This window comes from Pristiophorus japonicus, chromosome 6, assembly GCF_044704955.1.
Source record: "Pristiophorus japonicus isolate sPriJap1 chromosome 6, sPriJap1.hap1, whole genome shotgun sequence".
Lineage (NCBI taxonomy): Eukaryota > Metazoa > Chordata > Chondrichthyes > Pristiophoridae > Pristiophorus > Pristiophorus japonicus.
Genome location: NC_091982.1, coordinates 154,547,204 through 154,568,133, shown reverse-complemented (window position 1 = coordinate 154,568,133; position 20,930 = coordinate 154,547,204). Strand labels below are relative to the sequence as shown.

General features: G+C 48.3%; 1 pseudogene; it reads right to left on the bottom strand.

Moving 5' to 3' along the window:
- Positions 1-797: 797 nt before the first annotated feature.
- LOC139266201 (alpha-1,4-N-acetylglucosaminyltransferase-like) lies at positions 798-1,728 on the bottom strand (annotated as a pseudogene).
- Positions 1,729-20,930: the final 19,202 nt, after the last annotated feature.

Sequence of the window (20,930 nt, the reverse complement as noted above, 5' to 3'; positions counted from 1 at the left end):
AAACATTCTTTTCCTCAGGCATCCGAAGGCTGCACTGGCACACTGGAGGCAGTGTTGAATCTCGTCGTCAATGTCTGCTCTTGTTGATAGGAAGCTCCCGAGGTGTGGGAAATGGTCCACGTTGTCCAGGGCCGCGCTGCAGATCTTGATGATTAGGGGGCAGTGCTGTGCGGTGGGGTCAGGTTGGCAAAGGACCTTTGTTTTACGGGTGTTTAATGTAAAGCCATGCTTTTATACGCCTCATTAAATATGTGCTTAATGAGGTTATATTCAAATATGATTGTATTTATTTCCTCTTTTATATTTTCAATAATTTTTTATAAACTGCAAACATTTTATTCCTGAGCTTTGTTCTCATAAATATAGGGGAATCTGTGTTTGAGACTAAACCATGTTTCTACTTTTGGCTCTCCATGTTAGATTAGCATCAAGCATTCCCAGGTAAGATTGATACTTTACAATGTACCAGAACCCCAAAATATGCCTTAAAACCCAACTGCAGAAGATATAGTTCAAAGTAACTCTACCACAATAGAACCCAACAACATGCTGTACAGATTTTCAAATACTCCTGAGGCAGCAAATGGTCATTTTAGTGACTTTGAGCCTTTATTAGTTTTACAATGGAACTCACTCCAGCTCTCAGCTGGTGAGAGTTCTGTTGGGCATAATGAAGGTGTAAAGGATGGAATTTCCATGTTCTGTCCCAAACTATGTCCCGCCCACCCCCCACCCCCCGCCTCTCCATTTTAGGCAATCCTTTCTCAGGCACTAAGTGACTCAGAACTATTTATAGATTAAATTAAATTTCTGCATATAGTTGGACAATACATCTGAAAGAAATATCCCATTAATGATCCACTTCCAGCAATTATTTTTCTTTTCATGCTGGAATTCATATCGTTCCAGACATGTGCTCTATATGTACCCGAGAAGACATTCTCTATATTTTCCTTTTTCCAGGGACCATAATACTCTTCCCAGCTTGAATATGGGATTGTGATCCATAAAGAGATGCCATTGCATTCCTTCCCAGCGAGTCTGGCTAGGTTATTAGACTTGCACCAACAGTGCAGAACACTGGTTACCAGTCGAGGGCCTTGTTGAGCCCACCTGTGTCCAATATAATGCGCCACAAAATCTTCCATGCAGTCCCACGTAAAATAATGGTGGCTGTAATTAAATCCCATTGCTCCATTACTGAAAAATGCTCCTCCTTCTGTACAGATAAAATTGGCAAATGGCAAAGGCTTCATTGATATAATGTCGGTATCCAGGTAGATGCCACCGTATTTCCATAGCAGTGCTAACCTGCAGCCGTCAGCCAGCACATGGAGCCAATATCTTTCCAAATGTCTGTTTACCTGTGGTATAATGGACAGAGTAAAATGTAATCCATCATTATCATTTTCATCACATTTAAACTTTTTTCTTCTCGAATCTTTGGGGCTTCTCCTTAAGCTAAAGACCATTCTCTGCCAACAAATCCAGTTTGTAGAGGCTCCAGGTATTGTTGGAAGCCAATCTATAACCAGGATTGTAAGAGAGTGTTTGAATTGGTTTCCTCCCCAATGATCTCTCCCTGCAGAATGATGGGCCTGAAGCTGCACCCTTGCACTACATGGCACAATGTACCTAACGTGTTGTTAAGGAAGTCTGGAAGAAAAGAGCTTGGCCATTGAGAGGCTGCTGGGAATTGGAAGTAGGACACGTGCCAGCCGAGAACATTCTGCTTCTCCTGTTATTGCTCCCTTCATTAATTATCAATGACCCATATCATGAAACCCTCGCGCCACAACTGAAAATGACCAGTCAGTTCCACACATTGGAAAAACATTCTAACCTCTCTTCCTCTTTTCCCCTCTAGGTGTGGTGCACAGTGAAGAACTAACTGGGTGAGGCTACTTTGGCTAAGATCATGCGTAACTGACCTGACAGGGGAGTAGCCACCATGACCTCCGGGTGGTTCTCCCTGGATCAGGAAGGTATATGCTTGCTTTTTTGGAAACAGGAGGTGGGTGGGGTGGCTTGACCCATCCACCTGCACGGAGGTGTGTGGGGGACCTGACCCATCCACCTCCATGGCACGAACCTGGTATTGCAGTACTTCCAGGAACGGTGCAGTGGCTCTAGGCCTTTTGGCTAAGAGCATTGGCGCAGAGTGATCCTTGGCGTGTGCAAGGTGACCTCTGGCGTTTGTGATTTGACAAAGAATTGGAATGATTGGCTACGAATTTCAAAAAAAAAGAACTAACTGGGTGAGGCTAAGTAAACAAAGTCAACAAAAGTCTAATAAGCATGTCTACCACCTGTAGTGACTTGCCCTCGCACACTGCCAAAGTGCTGGAATTTCTTACCATTAATGACCAGGAGTTAGCACAGCTCCCCTTGCTGCTCCCTCAGCATCGAGCAATGCCAGTAAATGTTAGCATGCACCCTCACTCAATCTAAGTGTCCTGAGCTGAAGACACCCAGAGTTCGAAATTGAAGAGGCAAGGAGTACACAAGCTGAAACCAGCATCTGCAGAGAGGGGTACCCCTCTTTCTAAAGGAGATTGTGCCAGCAGATGGCATTGCTATGATATGTGAATGCCTGCCTAACCATTGTTGGAAGGTTCTTCGGAAGAACCCTAATGATAGCATGTCATGCTTTACATGGTACTGCATGGAAGAAGGCATGCCTTGGACATTGAAATCCAGTCTTGCCTATTTGTCTGCTCCTGTATGGACAGTCAAAACCTCGCTGGGAATGATGTGGGGACCAGTCTTCTCAAGGTCTAATTCAGCAGAGAGGCAAAGACCATTGTGTACCATCTGCTGTAAGTACACCTGCTGTTAATGCGATAGAACACTTGCAAATCTGCAGGGACATTAACAGTCATATGCAATATAGTGTTGTGGAGAGGCATAAGGGCATCCTTCCAAGCAACCCCACCTTGGCCTCAGTAGGCATCAGCAGGGTGTTGGGGAATGAGCTACTCTGTCACTTCTCTGCAAACTCGTGCCTACACCTGAAGTTCCCTTTCCCTTCATTTGGGTCTGTCACGTCTTACAACCTGCCTTGTCAGCCTTGGCTCCTAATGGGTTGAGAGGCCCAGTGCAAGCACCAATTCGGATTGTTCAGTCTAAAAAAATGTGTATGTGCAGAGCGCATACAGCATATGTTCTCCCCAATGGTACTTGAAAATTACATTTGGGTGGTATTGCTTTATAGGACCAGGAATTGCATTGTATAGTGAGGCTCCTGCCTGTTTTCAGTGGGAGCCTTGGCTGAGTAACTAAAGACCGCAATCAAAATGACAGCGTGCGTAATGAGAGCAGAGGGATAAGTTCTGCCTTCCGATATTGTGCGCTTCCTCCCTGATCCCACGTAAATGGGCCAAGATTGGAGTGAGAATGTGGTAAGAAAACTGCTTGCTGATTTCCCTCCTAAATGGGCTGGATATAATTTTAAGATTATGTTCTCCACTTAATCACTTTATCAGTCATCCTTTTCCTTTCTTTCTGATTATGGCTCATCCCCATCCCCATTTCATTTGCTCTGTTTCTTCTTACAAGCTCTTTATCTGTAATGTCTTCCAGCTCCCACAGAATGTTATACCTGAAAAGTTAACTTTTTACCTTTCTCCATAGAAGCTGCCCGACCTGTGGAGGGTTCCCAGCATTTATCGTTGTGCTTTTGAATTATTAGATTCAGCCCATTTGTGGAACAGAGACTTCAACTAACTGGAAAATTTCAAGTTGCCCATGTTGACACATTTTGGTTTTCTAACCAGCAACCCCTAATGCATACAGGAAAATGAACTGGTACAGAAAGCCTCTCTGCTCATGCAGACATCAATTCCCATAACCTACCAAGCTACAGTGAAAGTGAATGACTCCTGACTGGAGCTGGAGCCTCTTCAAATGACACACAATTTTATGGAAAAATTTAGCTCTGTTTGATCCAGCATGTGAAAATTATTACTGATCAAGCCATTGCATTTCCCCAACTTCTACAATGGGTTAATGATGAACCTGTTGGAAAGGTAAGTCTGTTCAATTCCTTCTGGGGAGAGGCTGCTAGTGTACTCAGTGATCCATGCCAATACTGGGTGTGTCCAACCCAACCAGTTTCATAATGACCTGTTTGTTCAATTTCTTGTTGCTTCTGGGGCGAGGCTGCTAGCATTCTCAGTGATGTGTGTGTAAGAGAAGGGCAAGATTCATGGGAACCCCCTCCCCCAGTGTTTGGACTCATTGGAAAGGAAATTTAAATTGGAACCATCTGCCAGAAAGTTAGAAGTCCTAAAATGCTCATGGAAGAAACTATGAACTTTAATCAAATTTGGGATCCTACAAGACAAATTAAGTCTGTGGGCAGGTCTAGAGAACTAAAGAAGCCAGTTTGATTATTGAAACTACTGAAGATCGTCTACAAGCATAAAAAGTTGATTATGCATGTCTCCGTCAGATTCCCTGGCAGCTGTCATGACTCTTTCATGTTGCGCCAGTCCACCCTCCCTCAGCTCGTCGCACCACCAAACACAATTACCGGCCGGCTGCTTAGAGACAAGGGCTATCCACTGAAGACATGATTCATGACACCCCTGAGGATGCCTAGCATTGAGGCCGAGGAGCGCTATAACGAGAGCCACATCTCCACCAGGTGCGCCACAGAGCAAGCAATAGCCATGCGGAAGATGTGTCTTGGATGCCTTGACACATCTGGATGTGCCCTTCAGTAGTCACCAGACAGGGTCTCCAGAATTATCGTTGGCTGCTGCATGCTGCACAACATAGCACAGCAGCCAGGAGTGGAGCTGCAGGAGGAGCATGGTGCACAACGCACAGCCTCTTCAGGGGAAGAGAAGGAGGAGGAAGACAAGGAGGAGTAAGAGGAGGAAGCTGAGGTGTAGATAGCACCAGCAGCAGTGCACATTACTGCCAGAGAGGCCCGGGATGCCCACATCATGGCCAGATTTACTTAACTTGCTCCACTGCAGCCGCAAGGCTGCCACATGCTGTACTAAGTTCCCCGTACCCACAACAACACCATAAAACAACCCTACAATGACCAAGCCATTCTTTTTACCCAAAGCCCCATTGCTCGAGGTTAAGTAATGTCTCACCATCACCCCAAGGGCCCAAATTTGGCCATGACTTGCATCAATTTTTTTGGAGTAAGTTGTTTTTTCTGGCATAAGTTAAAAAATGCCATTTTTCCCCAAAAAAATTTGCTCCAGAGTAAGTCAGTTAGGTATGATTTTTTTTAGTTCCGTTTTATTTTCTAAAGGGGACGTTCCCAGACACTTACGCCAGTTTTGGCCATTTATGCTACTTTGGCTAGCTAAAACTTACTCCAAATCGACTTAGGTCAGCGTATGTGGCCAGCTCTGAAAAATTCGCGGGCAGTTAAGAAATCGGCTCAGGTTAGTACATTTAAAGCACCAAGACTTACAAAGCACTAAACAAACCACAAGAAGTAATAAGTAATCAATCAATAACAAATAAAAAATAAAAGTCCTACCTTTATGCCAGAATCGTTTTTTTTTTTAAAGATCCCCCCCGCCCCGATCAAAACACTCTTTCTCCCACCGTCCCCCAACAAAAGACTCTTTCTCCCCCCCGACCCCCCGCAAAACTCTTCTCCTCCCTCCCCAAACAAAATGCTCAAGCACAAACATCAATACATAAAAAATAAAACTGAAGTCCTACCTCGGCCCAGGAACACAGCCGGCCGGCCGGTGCGGGAGGCCACTCGGCCAGGGATATGGTGCGGCGAGATCGGGCGTCCCTTCGACTGGGGATAGGGGCTGCGAGCATCGGGTCCTGCTCACAGCCCACAGGACACGCTGGGAGAACAGGAGCATGCGCGCAGACTTCACTGCGCATGCGCGCAGCTGCCGGCAGTGCTTTCTGCGCTGGCCTGTTGCTCCGCCCCCCACTTCACTAGTTACGCCACGCTGGGACACCGAAGAGTCAGCAGAGCAGGCAGGATGGGGCTCTTTATTTTCTACGCCGTTTCCAGCGCGCAAAGTCGGCGCATTTAAGGTAAGTACGCTGAAAAAAAGGGTTGGGGAAAATTGGGCCCCAAGTAACAAAGTCACTTCCAAGGTTTGAGGCAAGATTGGACAAGGCGCAAAAGTAGTGCCAAGAAAAACATTGATGTGTATGATCAAAATAACTGAAACTTATCACTAACATTTTTTGAAACACCCATGTCCATGCCTTTGTGTCATTTTTCTATTCCGAGTGCTTCTGCAAGGTGCAACCCCTCTGGCTTCAGCTGGGGTAATTGCAGGTTGCTCACTTCCCTGCTGTGAATCGGCAGACACTTTTGGCGGATGTCCACCAGGTTTTGGAGCCTAAGATGGCCCACCAACATTTTTTTTATTCATTCACATTATGTGGGCATTGGCTGCAAGACCAGCATTTATTGCCCATCCCTAATTGCCGTCGAGGAGGTGGTGGCGAGTCACCTTCATCAATACTGGCTTTCAGAGGGCAGTTTAGAATCAACCACATTGCTGTGGGTCTGGAGTCACAGATCGGCCAGACTGGGTAAGGACGACAGATTTGCTTCCCTAAAGGACATTAGAACCAGATGGGGTTTTTTCGACAATCAGGTAGTTTCATGGTCATCATGACTGATTTTAGCTCCTCCTGCAACTGTGCAGAGGTAGACTTGGCCATCGTGATCCGAGGAAGAATGTGGGGCTATGACTGACCGGGAGGCAATGGGGAAGAAATGGGGTGCTTTGAGAGGAGCACCCACTTCCATGTCCCCTTTCACCAGCATCTCTCTCATGGGCCACCCACACTGCGCTGCTCGCAAGGAGCTGGCGAGCACCTTGCTGCACAGCAGTGGGGTGATGAAGGCCCAAGTCTAGGTTTACATCCCTCCTGAGAGGAGGTCTATGAGTGCCTGCCATCTGTTGTCCACAGCTAGCATGTGCTCATGCGAGTGATGCATTTACTGCTTCATGCAGATGGCCATCCTTTCCATGGGAGAGCCTGCGACATGGTGGTGCTCATGTTGGAGGTAGACGTCTCCATACTCTAAATTTTGCAGACATTATGGCTGAAAAAGATGCCACAGCCTCATGTATTTGTTGCTGCCCCTCCAGGATCACTCTCTTTCTCGATGGCCCCCCGAGGCTCAGCGTCTGCATGCAGCTCAGCAGAGCTTGGAGCATCCTGCGTCCTCCAGCAAGGAGTCTCCACTGTTGTCTCTGTAAGCATCATCTGCTCTTTCTCACTTGTGACTTGTGAGACACCAAGTGACAACTCTACTCTGTGGTTCAAATGACCCACTGAGGTGCATATCTGCGCTGACGTTGCAGGTTCCTCTGAGGAGTCATCTTCATCCTTTGGTTACCCAGTGGAGGGGGCTGCTAATTGACCTGTGCTAGAATAAAAAGATTAATTAGAAACGTTAACGTGCAATGAGATAGGATTAATTAATGATCTCATGATAAAGGATCCTCTAGGAAAGTGTCATCATAGCATGTTAGAATTTCAAATTCATATTGAGGGTGAGAAACTTGGGTTTCAAACTAGTGTCCTGAACTTAAATAAAGACAATTACAAAGGTATGAAGACAGAGTTTGTTGTTGTCTTACACACTACTGTAAATCAACACGAGGCACATACTGGAGACAAGGTCACTGTGTGACCTGTACCTTTATTCACAGGGCCAAGGAGTCATGACCCTGCGTGGGACCTTACTTTATATACCTGGATGACCAGGTGAGGAGTGTCTCCCACAAGTTCGCCCCCTGTGGTCAAGGTTTGCATTTCTTAGGTGTATACCGTGTACAGTGTTGTTATATGAAGTTTATGGTTACATGGAGATTATATACATGACATCACCACCCCCCAATATCTTTGGGTCAAAGATTGAGTCTTTCAGCCGGTCGGCGCTCTCTCGTGGAGCGCCGCAGTTGGGGCTTTGGTTGTTGAGCCTTGGCATGCGTTTTTGTCACCTGTGGTGATTCCGGCTCGTCCGGGCTGGCCGCAGGGACTGTACATGCTGCTGAAGGTTCTTGTTGCTCGTTCACTGGCGGTGATGTGGGCAGCATCTCATGATTTTCCTCAGGTTCCTCAGTGTCCATGCTGAACTTTTTTTTTACTTGGTCCAGATGCTTGCGGCATATCTGTCCATTGTTAAGTCTGACCACAATGACCCTATTCCCCTCTTTACCAATTACAGTACCCTCAAGCCATTAGGGCCCCAACGCGTGATAAAGAACAAATACAGGGTCATCGATTTCTATACATCTCCCCTTTGAGTTATGGTCATGGCACTCATTTTGGGACTGGTGCTTGCCCTCAACAATGTCTGACAGGACTGGATGAATGAGGGACAGCTGAGTTTTAAGTGTACGTTTCATAAGTAGTTCCGCTGGCGGGACTCCCGTGAGCGAATGCGGTCGGGACCTGTCGGCCAGCAGGAGGCGCGATAGGCGGCATTGAAGGGAGGGTCCTTGAATCCGGAGCATGCCTTGTTTTATGATTTGGACCGCACGTTCCGCCTGGCCATTGGAAGCCGGCTTGAACGGTGCTGTCCTGACATGTTTGATGCCATTACCCGACATAAACTCCCGGAATTCATAGCTAGTGAAGCATGGGCCGTTGTCACTAACCAGGATGTCCGGCAAGCTGTGGGTCGCAAAGACCGCACGGAGACTCTCCACTGTAGTGGATGTCGTGCACGAATTCAATATGATGCACTCAATCCATTTCGAGTACGTATCAACAACAATGAGGAACATTTCCCCGTGAACGGGCCCGCATAGTCTACGTGAATACGTGACCATGGCTTGGTGGGCCAGGGCCACGGGCTGAGAGGGGTCTCCCTGGGGGCATTGCCCAGCTGGGCACACGTCATGCACCTGCGAACACAGTGTTCCAGGTCTGCATCAATTCCCGGCCACCATACATGTGACCGGGAAATGGCCTTCATTAGCACAATGCCTGGGTGCTCGCTGCGGAGTTCCCTGATGAATGCCTTCCTTCCCTTCTGGGGCATGACTACCCGGCTACCCCATAGTAGGCAGTTGGCTTGGATGGAGAGTTCATCCATCCGTCTGTGAAATGGTCTGGCCTCTTCAGGACATGCTCCGTGTGCGGGTGCCCAAACCCCAGTAAGGATACATTTCTTAATCAAGGATAGAAGGGGATCTCTGTTAGTCCAGGTTTTGATCTGGCGAGCTGTGATGGGGGAGCCTGCGCTGTCGAAGGCATCGATAGCCATGACCATCTCAGCGCTTTGCTCCGCTGCTCCCTCAATGGTGGCCAGTGGAAGCCTGCTGAGCGCGTCAGCGCAATTTTCGGTGCCTGGCTCCTGCCATATGGTGAAGTCATACGCAGCCAGCGTGAGAGCCCATAGCTGTATGCGAGCTGACGCACTGGCATTGACAGCTTTGCTGTCGGACAACAGGGATGTTAACGGCTTGTGGTCCGTTTCTAACTTGAACCTTCTGCCAAAAAGGTATTGGTGCATCTTTTTCACCCCATAGACCCATGCGAGTGCTTCCTTTTCAACCATCCCATATCCCCTTTCTGCTTGGGAGAGCGACCTGGAGGCATAAGCCACAGGTTGGAGTTGGCCCTCATCATTACTCTGCTGCAACATGCACCCAATCTCATAGGATGATGCATCACATGTCAAAACCAATTTCTTACAGTGGTTGTACAGAGTCAACAGCTTGTTAGAACAAAGCAGGTTCCGCGCCCGATTGAAAGCCCGTTCCTGACAGTGACCCCAAAACCAATCGCAACCCTTACGCAGTAGCGGCTCCAACAATGTGCTTAAGTTCGGCAGAAAGTTCCCGAAATAGTTCAATAGTCCCAGAAATGAATGCAACTCCGTTGTGTTGCCGGGCCTGGGTGTACAACGGATCGCCTCCGTTTTGGATTCGGTAGGCCGAATCCCGTCTGCGGCAACCCTCCTGCCCAAAAACTCGACCTCTGGGGCCAAAAACACACACTTGGACTTCTTTAGTCGCAGGCCTACCTGGTCCAGTCGGCGTGGCACCTCCTCCGGGTTGTGGAGGTGTTCCTCGGTGTCTCGACCCGTGATAAGGATGTCTTCCTGAAATACGATTGTTCCGGGGATGGATTTGAGCAGGCTTTCCATGATCCTTTGAAAGATAGCAGCTGCTGAACGAATGCCAAACGGACACCTGTAGTAAACAAACAGCCCCTTGTGCGTGGTGATGGTGGTCAGTAGCTTGGATTCTTCGGCCATTTCCTGGGTCATGTAGGTCAAAGTGAGGTCCAACTTGGTGAACAGCTTGCCACCTGACAGTGTGGCAAAAAGATCCTCCGCTCTCGGAAGCAGGTATTGGTCTTGTAGTGACACTCGATTGATGGTGGCCTTGTAGTCACCACAGATCCTGACCGAGCCATCCGTTTTTAGGACAGGGACGATGGGGCTTGCCCAGTCACTGAATTCAATGGGCGAAATTATGCCCTCTCTTAGCAACCTGTCCAACTCACTCTCAATTTTCTCCCACATCACATACGGCACAGCTCTGGCTTTATGGTGCACTGGTGTGGCATCCAGGGTGATGCGTATCACTACTTTGGTGCCTTTGAAAGTCCCGACACCAGGTTGAAATAGTGACTCAAACTTTTGTAGGACCTGTGAGCATGAACTTCGCCCCACAGATGAAATGGCGTGCACATCCCCCCATTTCCAGTTCATCTCGGCTAGCCAGCTCCTCCCCAAAAAGCACGGAACCATTTCCAGGGACAATCCAGAGTGGCAGCCGGCTCTCTGATCCATTATGTGTGACCACCAACATTGCACTGCCGAGCACTGGGATGATCTCTTTGGTGTACGTCCGTAATTGCGTGTCAATGCGTTCTAGTTTGGGTCTGCTAGCTCTGAGTGGTCACAGTTTCTCGAATTAATGGACACTCATAAGTGACTGGCTGGCTCCTGTGTCCAACTCCATGTGTACCAGGATGCCGTTTAATAGTACTCTCATCATCATAGGTGGCGTCTTTATGTGTATGAGCTGTGGATGTTTGCCACTTGAACCCATTGAACTTCAGCATCTGTTGCTGTTGCTCGTGGTTCATCCGCTTCGTAAACCAGCCTTGCTGCGGGCTTCCTGCACATTCTGGCTAAATGTCCACTGAAGTTACAATTTCTGCAGATAAATTGTTGAAACCTGCAGGTTGAGATTGTTGTGAACAAAAGAGCTATTACCAGGCATTCCTCTCTGATTGTCTCTTTGATTACCCTTGAGCACTCTGTTAGTGGGTGTCAATGGTCCCATCCGGGACGTATTGTCCCTCGTGCTGGTGTAAATGTCCGTCCAACCTGCCATTGTCTCTGTTGAGGACCCACCCTAGAGTCTGTTACTACCTGGTTGGTGTCGAATTGCCCTTGCCTGCCTGCGGTTTTCTGAATCGTGTTTACCATGTTAATTCCCTGCTCCATCGCCACATTGGGAGCAGAGTTATGTGCGTATATGATCTTGGTTTCCTCCTCCCCCGCCATGCAGGTTTGAGTCATCAACGTCGCTGCTTCCAAGGTCAAGTCCTTGGTTTGAATTAGCTTCCAAAAATCCTGGCATGACCAATGCCCTCAATGAAGAAATCCCATAACATCTCCCCGCTGCAGGCGTCTGTGACTTACAGAGGCTGGCCAAGCGCCGAAGGTCCGCCATAAAGTCCGGTATGCTCTGCTCTTCCCGACGTCGGTGCGTATAGAATTGGTGTCGGGCCATGTGTATACTGTTCACCGGTTTGAGGTGCTCACCGATCAGTTTGCTGAACTCCTCTGAGATCTTGTCCGCCGGCTTCTCGGGTGCGAGCAGGTCTTTCATCAGGTCTTAGGTCCACAGCTGGTCAGTAGATGCGCCCTTCGCTTGTCAGCCGCTGCCACTCCCAGCCAGACCTTCGTGACAAAACTCTGCTGGAGCCTCTCAACGAAATCGTCCCAGTCCTCACCAACACAATACCGTTCCTCTGTGCTACCAGCGGCCATTCTCGGGAGTCATTGATTCCCATTTCTCGTCGCCAAATATTGTGTCCTGACACTCTACTGTAAATCAACACGAGGCACATACTGGAGACAAGGTCACTCTGTGACCAGTACCTTTATTCACAGGACCAATGAGTCATGACCCTGCGTGTTGATTTACCTTTACATACCTGGATGACTTGGTGAGGAGTGTGTGCCACAAGTTCGCCCCCTGTGGTCAAGGTGTGCATTTCTTAGGTGTATACAATGTACAGTGTTGTTGTATGAAGTTTACGGTTACATGGAGATTACATATATGACAGAGTTGGCTAAAGTGGATTGGGAAAAGAGATTAAAGGGTAAGATAGTAGATGAATATTGGCAGACATGCAAAGATGGCAGGCGCTCATAGACCTCCTCTCAGGTGGGATGTAAACAAAGACTTGGGCCTTCATCACCCCACATGCACTGAGAAAGAAAGAATCTTAGAGAAGGATGAAACATCCGTGGCTAACTAAGGAAGTTAAGGATGGTATCAAATTGAAAATAAAGGCATACAGTGTTGCAAAGATTAGTGGAAGGCCAAAGGATTGGGAGATTTTTAGCAACCAGCAAAGGATGAGTTAAAAAAAATATAATGAAAGAGAAGATAGATTATGAGAATAAACTAGCAAGAAATATACAATCAGACAGGAAGAGCTTCTGCAGGTATACAAAAAGGAAGAGAGTAGCTAAAGTAATCTTTGGTCCCTTAGAGGATGAGACTGGGGAATTAATAATGGGAAACAGGGAAATGACAGAGACTTTGAACAAATAGCTTATATCGGTCTTCACAATAGAAGACACTCAAAACATCCCAATAATAGATAATCAAGTGGTTATTAGGGGCTGGGTGGGTGGGGAGGGGACTTAAAGCAATCACTATTACTGGAGAAAAATTACTAGGCAAACATAGAAACATAGAAAATAGGTGCAGGAGCAGGCCATTCGGTCCTCCGAGCCTGCACCGCCATTCAATATGAACATGGCTGATCATGCAACTTCAGTACCCCACTCTTGTCCTCACTCCATACCCACTGATCCCCTTAGCTGTAAGGGCCACATCTAACTCCCTATTGAATAAATCCAACAAACTGGATTCAACAACTGTCTGTCGTAGGGAATTCCACAGGTTCACAATTCCCTGGGTGAAAAAGTTTAATCTCAACTCGGTCCTATATGGCTTACCCCTTATCCTTTGACTGTGATCCCTTGTTCTGAACTTCCCCAACATAGGGAACATTCTTCGTGCATTTAACCTGTCCAGTCCCGTCAGAATTTTATGGGCTTCTATGAGATCCCCTTATTCTTCTAATTCCAGTGAATATAAGCCTAGTCGATCCAGTCTTTCTCTATATGTCAGTCCTGCCATCCCGGGAATCAGTCTGATGAACCTTCGCTGCACTCCCTCAATAGCAAGAATGTCCTTCCTCAGATTAGGAGACCAAAACTGCACACAATACTCAGGGTGTGGTCTCACTCAAATCTTCTCGCTATGAAGGCCAACATGACATTTGCTTTCTTTACTGTCTACTTTCAATGACTGATGTACCATGACACCCAGGTCTCGTTGCACCTCCCGTTTTACTAATCTGTCGCCATGAAGATAATAATCTGCCTTCCTGTTTTTGCCACCAAAGTGGATAACCTCACACTTATCCACATTATACTGCATCTGCCAAGCATTTGCCCATTCATCTAACCTGTCCAAGTCACCCTGCAGCCTCTTAGCATCCTCCTCACACTGCCACCCAGCTTAGTGTCATCTGCAAACTTGGAGATATTACATTCAATTCCTTCATCTAAATCATTAATATATATTGTAAAGAGCTGGGGTCCCAGCACTGAACCTTGCAGTACCCCACTAGTCACTGCCTGCCATTCTGAAAAGGACCCGTTTATTCCCACTCTTTGCTTCCTGTCTGCCACCCAGTTCTCTATCCACGTCAATACCTTACCCCCAATCCCATGTGCCTTAATTTTGCACACTAATCTCTTGTGTGGGACCTTGTCAAAAGCCTTTTGAAAGTCCAAATACACAATATCCACTGGTTCTCCCTTATCCACTCAACGAGTTACAGCCTCAAAAAATTCTGGAAGATTTGTCAAACATGATTTCCCTTTCATAAATCCATGCTGACTTGGACCGATCCTGTCACTGCTTTCCAAATGCGCTGCTATTACATCTTTAATAATTGATTCCAGCATTTTCCCCGCTACCGATGTCAGGCTAATTCCCTGTTTTCTCGCTCCCTCCTTTTTTAAAAAGTGGGGTTAGATTAGTTACCCTCCAATCCATAGGAACTGATCCAGATTCCATGGAATGTTGGAAATGACCACCAATGCATCTACTATTTCTAGGGCCACTTCCTTAAGTACTCTGGGATGCAGACTATCAGGCCCTGGGGAGTTATCGGCCTTCAATCCCATCAATTTCCCGAACACCATTTCCTGACGAAGAAGGATTTCCCTCAGTTCCCTCAGTTCCTCCTTCTCGCTAGACCCTCGGTCACCTAGTATTTTCAGGAGGTTATTCGTGTCTTCCTTAGTGAAGATAGAAGCAAAATATTTGTTCAATTGGTCTGCCATTTCCTTGTTCCCCATTATGAATTCACCTGATTCTGACTGCAAGTCCTCACTAATCTTTTTCTCTTCACATATCTAAAGAAGCTTTTGCAGTCAGTTTTTATGTTCCCTGCAAGCTTACACTCATACTCTATTTTCCCCCTCCTAATTAAACCCTTAGTCCTCCTCTGCTGAATTCTAAATTTCTCCCAATCCTCAGGTTTGCTGCTTTTTCTGGCCAATTTATATTCCTCTTCCTTAGATTTAACACTATCCCTAATTTCTCTTGTTCGCCATGGTTGAGCCACATGCCCCATTTAATTTTTACGCCAGACAGGAATGTACAATGGGACTAAAGGTGGACAGGTCCCCTGGACTTGATGACCTGCAACCTCGGGTCATAAAAGAAGTGGCTGCAGAGATACTGGATGCATTGTTTGTAATCTACCAAAATTCTCTGGAGTCTAGAGAGGTCCCAGTGCAAATCTAACGCCCCTATTCCTTCTGACTCGCATCTGTCGACGTTGTTGGTGGTATGACACCTTGGGGTGCGGTGCCATATCCTGAAACCATCGCCTACCGCATGGCATTGATGGAGCCAGCCTTTTGCCGCATTGCCGCAACCATCTGCCCCATTTCCTCCGAGATTTGAGCAGATAGTGTGGCAATGTTGCCGGTCAACCCACCAATTTCTTGGAGGAGCTCTCAACCAATGTCGACGCTCACTCTCAACAGAAACACAATGTCCTTGTTCACATCTGCCTGTCGCTGCTCATGCCTACCTCGCCGACCCAACCTCTGCAGAGTCGGCGTGGGCACTGCACTTCTTGGTGTGCCCTGCTGCAAGCTCTTGGACCTGTTACTTCATCCGTTGAGCATGACGTGGCCGCAGGTAATGCAGGTTCCTCGACTGCTCATCATCCTCCTCGGTTGGATCTTCTTCCTCCGTTGTCAGCATGACCTGCAGCAATTGGGGTGATGCTCCAGGGGTCTCCTGTTGCACCTGGGGAGCTGGAAAACATAATTGAGGTTAGTAGAAGAGAAGGGGAGACATGAGAATGATTGCGCTGCACAGGCATATGTACGAAGAGCAACACTACTGCAATAAATCTGAAGGAGAGACGTTACATATAATTAACATGAGAGTACAGAAGAGTACAGATGCTACATGCATAACATTACATCATTCATATATTATAATAAATGGCAATAAATTACTTTAAAATACCACTGGTTTACACATTAGTGATGTGGCGTGTAAGGGGTGGTTTGCAGGGGGTCAGCTTTCCCTTCTGACCTTATATGAACGGTTCCGAATCGCTCCCACACCCTTGGTTCTAGACACTGGAATTATGAAGGGACTGTGACAGACTTGGACAGACAATCGGTTTCAAGGTAGGAAGCAGGTATGGCTTTATTGTGTTTAAAAAGAAGTAAAAGGCACACCTTTAATAACACACACAGACCAATACACACTGAGGGGTACAACACATTGAATCAATTGTCCAATTACAGTCTGTGGGGAAAAGAATACAGCTTAAACTCTAAATGGGGTAAAGAGGAGAATGCAGATACATTTACACAAGTTATCCCAGCCTCCCTCCCCCAATTCCCCTAACTAACTAAGTTATAGCTCTGTGGGTTCAGGGGCCATGCTTACCAATCCCCTTTTTGACAGTTGCGGGTGAATCGCGGTTTTGGGGTTCGCTGCACTTGTCCTTCTTGGCGAGCCGTACCCCGGTCGGAGGAGAGGACTTCGGACTGCGTAGTCTTCGGTTGGGGTACGTCCGTTGATGTGGTAAGTTGCGTTTTGGATGTATGGGGTAAGTACCCACTTTCTTTGGTTAGGAATAGTTTAGTTAGTCCTTTTTGTAATTTCTCACCCGTTGGTCGTTCCGAAGTAGATTGTAGAGTGGAAATAAATGTCGATTCTTCGGTTTTTGCTGAGTTGGTTTTGGTTGGTTGTTTCGCTGGTTGTGGTGGCCCGGGTTGTCAATTTGGTTGCTGACAACCTTCCATTTCGTGGGCCTCGTGCTCGGTCGGTCCTTGATGATTTCTTGTAGTTTCCTTCACTACTCCATTTCTTCACTCCCCACCTCCGGCTACTTGTGTCTGTCTGTGTTTGAGTCTGTGTTCTGCTGTTCGAGTCTGTGTCCTGCTTTCTGTGTTCTGCTAGTCTGCGTGCTGCTCCTTGCTGGTCTTTCCTTGTAAAACTGGGGGATAGATATATTCAAAAAAAAGGCTCCGTTATCTCCCATCAAATCTCTTGGGCTCTGTTTAAACTGTACTGTCCACTGATTTTCAAATGTCTCCTTTGTCAGCAGTAACTCGATTAGGGTGTGAGAATGTGCTATCAGTGGTTTTGCATTGTTTTAGAATTGTCCAGTTTCTTGACCATGATTTCCATTGTGCTTGATTGGGTAATTCGATTATCTCTTAGAGGGTGAATAGTTCCCCCAGATAGTCTGGGGTCTTTAATACACGAATTTGGCCCCACCTCCTGTATTTGGTAACTCTTTTTTTTTTGCAGCCAGTTGTAGAATCTTAAAATTGATATGCTCCTTCCCATAGATGTTCAGGGGATCTCAAGCTTCTGTAATTTAGGTCCATTTTGAATTCCCTTTCCTATGAGTCCAAACACTGGGTGGGGGGGGGGGGGGTCTCCATGAATGCATCCCCTTTTATCCCCCGCAGGCTTCGTCTGCCCCTTTAAACTCATTTTAAAAGCCCAGAAAGGGATTTTTCTCCTCTGCAGGGGAAAGGTACCTGGAATCTTTGCGAGATATTGGTAAATTCTACATTCCCCCCAGTGATACCATATCACTTATGGTATCATTCTTCGAGGTGAGCAAAGTTCCTGACTCCCAAGAGATAACCTTCCCCGTAAATTAGCTAAACTAATACCCAAAATGCATTACACTTACGCAACATCACCATAGATGCACACTTTTCCCTTTACAGGTACAAACTTTTTACATACCCTCCCAGCTTGGAGGGGGTTCAATTACTACAATTGCATTTCAGTACAGTTACATTTCATTTCAGTAACATTGTATTCACCAGCATATAGGCAACGTACAACCACATTACAGAAGGAAAAAAACATAGATTAAAACTAAACAACATCAATTGGTCTCCTGAGGTTTGTCCATCACCCGGTAATGTCTGGATCCTGCCCTTGAGAACTGCTCTCAGGCTGGCTGACACACAAGACAAACTCAAAATAATCACCTAAACATTACTGCAACATTAACCTCAATTCTAAACTAAACCTTAAAATGTAAAATGGTGCAGTCAGCTGCCTTAAACTAAAATTAGAGCTACGTACAACCGCCACCCGTCTCCAGGTGGCCTGGTTAGTCCCTGTCAGGCCCATGCCTTGTGCAGCCTGATAACCGCCTGGATGCTAGGGTTTCCCCGCAGCCGGTGAGCTGGAGACCCTTGTCTCTGGGACAGCTCGTGGCTACTGCTCCTGTGAGCCCCTCACCGCTGGAGGCAACTGGCTGGTGGTCCCTACTCTGAGCGGCCTCTGTACTTCTGACCTTCGGCCTTTCCTGTCGGGCTGCCCTTCTCCTAGGGTAGAATCGCTGAGGTTCAGATGCCGGTGACCATGGTAACTTTGGCCGTGGTGTACGGAGGGTCCTTCTCAGGGCTTGGGTTACTGGGGGTGCGTCCGAATCCCAAACGATGGGTGAGATAGCCCCTCTAGTACTGCAATTCACCGCCCCTATAGGCACGGTTTCTGAGCCTGCCACATACCCTGTGGGCCCTCCACCGTCGGGGGCGGCCAACGGAGGGTCCCTGTCCTGAGGACGGTTCACCCCTCCCGGCTGCCCTCTGTGGTTGGCTGACCCTGGGTTGTACAGCTTGCACTGGTTGATGTGGAACCATTTAGTACGGCGGGGCAGCTTTATGGCATAGACCATCGGGCTTGCCTTGTCCACAATGCTGTATGGCCCCATATATAATGCTTCAAAAATCCCGACCCGAGCATAGTTCCTCACCATGACCTGGTCCCCTATCTCCCATTCGTGGTGTTTGCTGGGTTCTAGCAGCAATCGATTCCCCTGATGCTGTCTGCCCATGTTACTAGCAGCCTGCCAGTGAATCTGTTTGAGGTGTTCAAACAGGTTCCTGACAAACCGGTCCCGGTTCACCTCTCTGAGCTGACCTTCTGTGAGCACCGGGGCTTGGACATGGGTGGGGGTCCGCATGATTCGGCCAGTCATGAGCTTGTATGGGGAATACCCCGTGCTCTTTGGCTAGTTCGGATCCGCATTAGGACCAACGGTAAGACCTCCACCCACTTTTGGGGTGAGTCTCCCGTTTCCTTCCGCAGCTTTTCTTTAATGGTGCGGTTTAAACGCTCCACAATGCCCGATGACTGTGGATTGTGGGCAACGTGCCATTTCCCCTCAATGCCGAGCACCTTAAGGGTTGCCTGCATTACCTGCCCGGTGAAATGGCTCCCCTGGTCCGACTCCACATACTGTGGGAGTCCCCACCGGGAGAACACTTCCCTCACTTAGCTGTCCCTAGTGCGGTGGCTGTTCGACAGGGGAAGGCTTCAACCCATTTTGAGAACACGTCCACCAGGACTAGGCAGTATTTGTAGCCTCCCTGGGCAGTGGGTAGGGGCCCGATGTAGTCAATTTGGATTGACTGCCATGGTCCCTCTACCCTCCTGACGTGTCCTAGGGACACCTTCCTTTTCTGGGGGTCAGGGTTGTTCGCAGCACACACCAGGCAGTTCGCACAGAACTCGCGGATGTCCTCTCTGAGTCCCGGCCATCATCCTGCCTGTGCCACCCGTTGCCAGGTGGTCTCAGGCCCGGGGTGTCCCGCTCCTGGACCCTCATGGGCCAGTTTTAGGAATTCCCTCTGGTGCTGCTGTGGCACGACCCATTGTCCCTCTTTAAACAGCATGCCTCCCTTAACGGTAATGGCTGCTGTGCCGTACGGGCCTTCTGCTCTCTCTCCTCTAGCTAGCGCATTCAGGACAGCTTTCAGGACCGGGTCCTGTAGCTGAACTGTATTTAAGTCTGGGGCCAAAGCTGTCCCTGTACTCTCTGCTGCCCTGTTCTTATTCTTGACCGCTGCTATGCAGCCGGTGTCATAGGGGTCCCAGAGCTTTCCCATGCGGGCACCTTCTTTGGCCAGTTTGTCAGCCTGTTGGTTTCCCTCTGCACGGGGTTCGGTTTTTGAATGGGCCTTCAGCTTATGTATGTAGGCCTTTCCTTCTTCCCCCACCGCTGTCATGATTGCCAGGGGTCTCCCGTCAGCGGATGTGTATCCGCGACGGGACCAGATAGCCAGGTACTCCGTACATGAATTACAGGTGAACATACTGTCCGAGCAAATCGTGTACGGGGTAGGGAATTCCTCGGGGTGGGTCATCACGTACATTACGGCGGACAGTTCAGCATGCTGGGCGCTCATGGTGCTGGGGAGCTTGATTACCAGGGCAATACCTGCCCTTGGGTCATAGACTCCGCAGCCAGTGAGTCATTGGCCAGCAGATACCGTGCTGGACCCGTCCACGTAGATGTCCCGGCCTGTAGGGTGTAACCCAGCCCGAAGGCCAACGTTTACCTCGCATACCCCTTCTATGGAGCACCTGTGGGCTTTCCCTGGATAGATTAGGTTGGCTGCGAGCCTTGGCTTGCGGGGGCTTTCCACTCTGAGGTCCATCTGGGAGAGGAGCAGGGTCCAGCGAGCAATGCTGGCACTGCTCACCGTCCCATCCTTAATCCTCCCATCTAAGAGCAACTGAGTAGGTGTGTGGTGGGTTAGGAGTTTTAGAGGAGACCCTCCCGTGAAGATCAAGGATCTTTTCACTGCCCAATGTGTGGCTAGGAGGTGTCTCTCACAGTTGGAGTACCCCTTCTCCACATCTGTGAGGATCCTGGAGGAGTAAACCACCGGTCTCAGCTGGCCGAGCCGCTCTTGAAGCAGCACTGAGCTCAAACTGTCCCCGCTGGCTGCCACCTCCAGGAAAAACTCCTTTCCTACATCTATCGCTCCTAAGGCTGGCGCGGTCTGATTAAATGCTGCCTCGCAACCCTCATCCCAGTCCCACTCTACACCCTTGTGTAGGAGCCTGAGCAGAGGGGCTGCGGTGGCTGCATAATCCTCAATGAAGTCTCTGCAGTACCCGGTGAGCCCTAGAAAGGATCTTACCCCTGTCACTGTGTTGGGGGCTGGTAACTCCTCTACTGCCTCCCTTCTAGCCTTGTCTATGGCCCTTTCCCCAGCGCGCACAGTCAGCCCCAGGAATTTGACTTCCTTCTGGCCGATCTGTGCCTTCTTGGGGTTTACTTTAAACCCTTCTTCTTTTAGCAGCTCCAGCAGCTCAGCCAGCAGT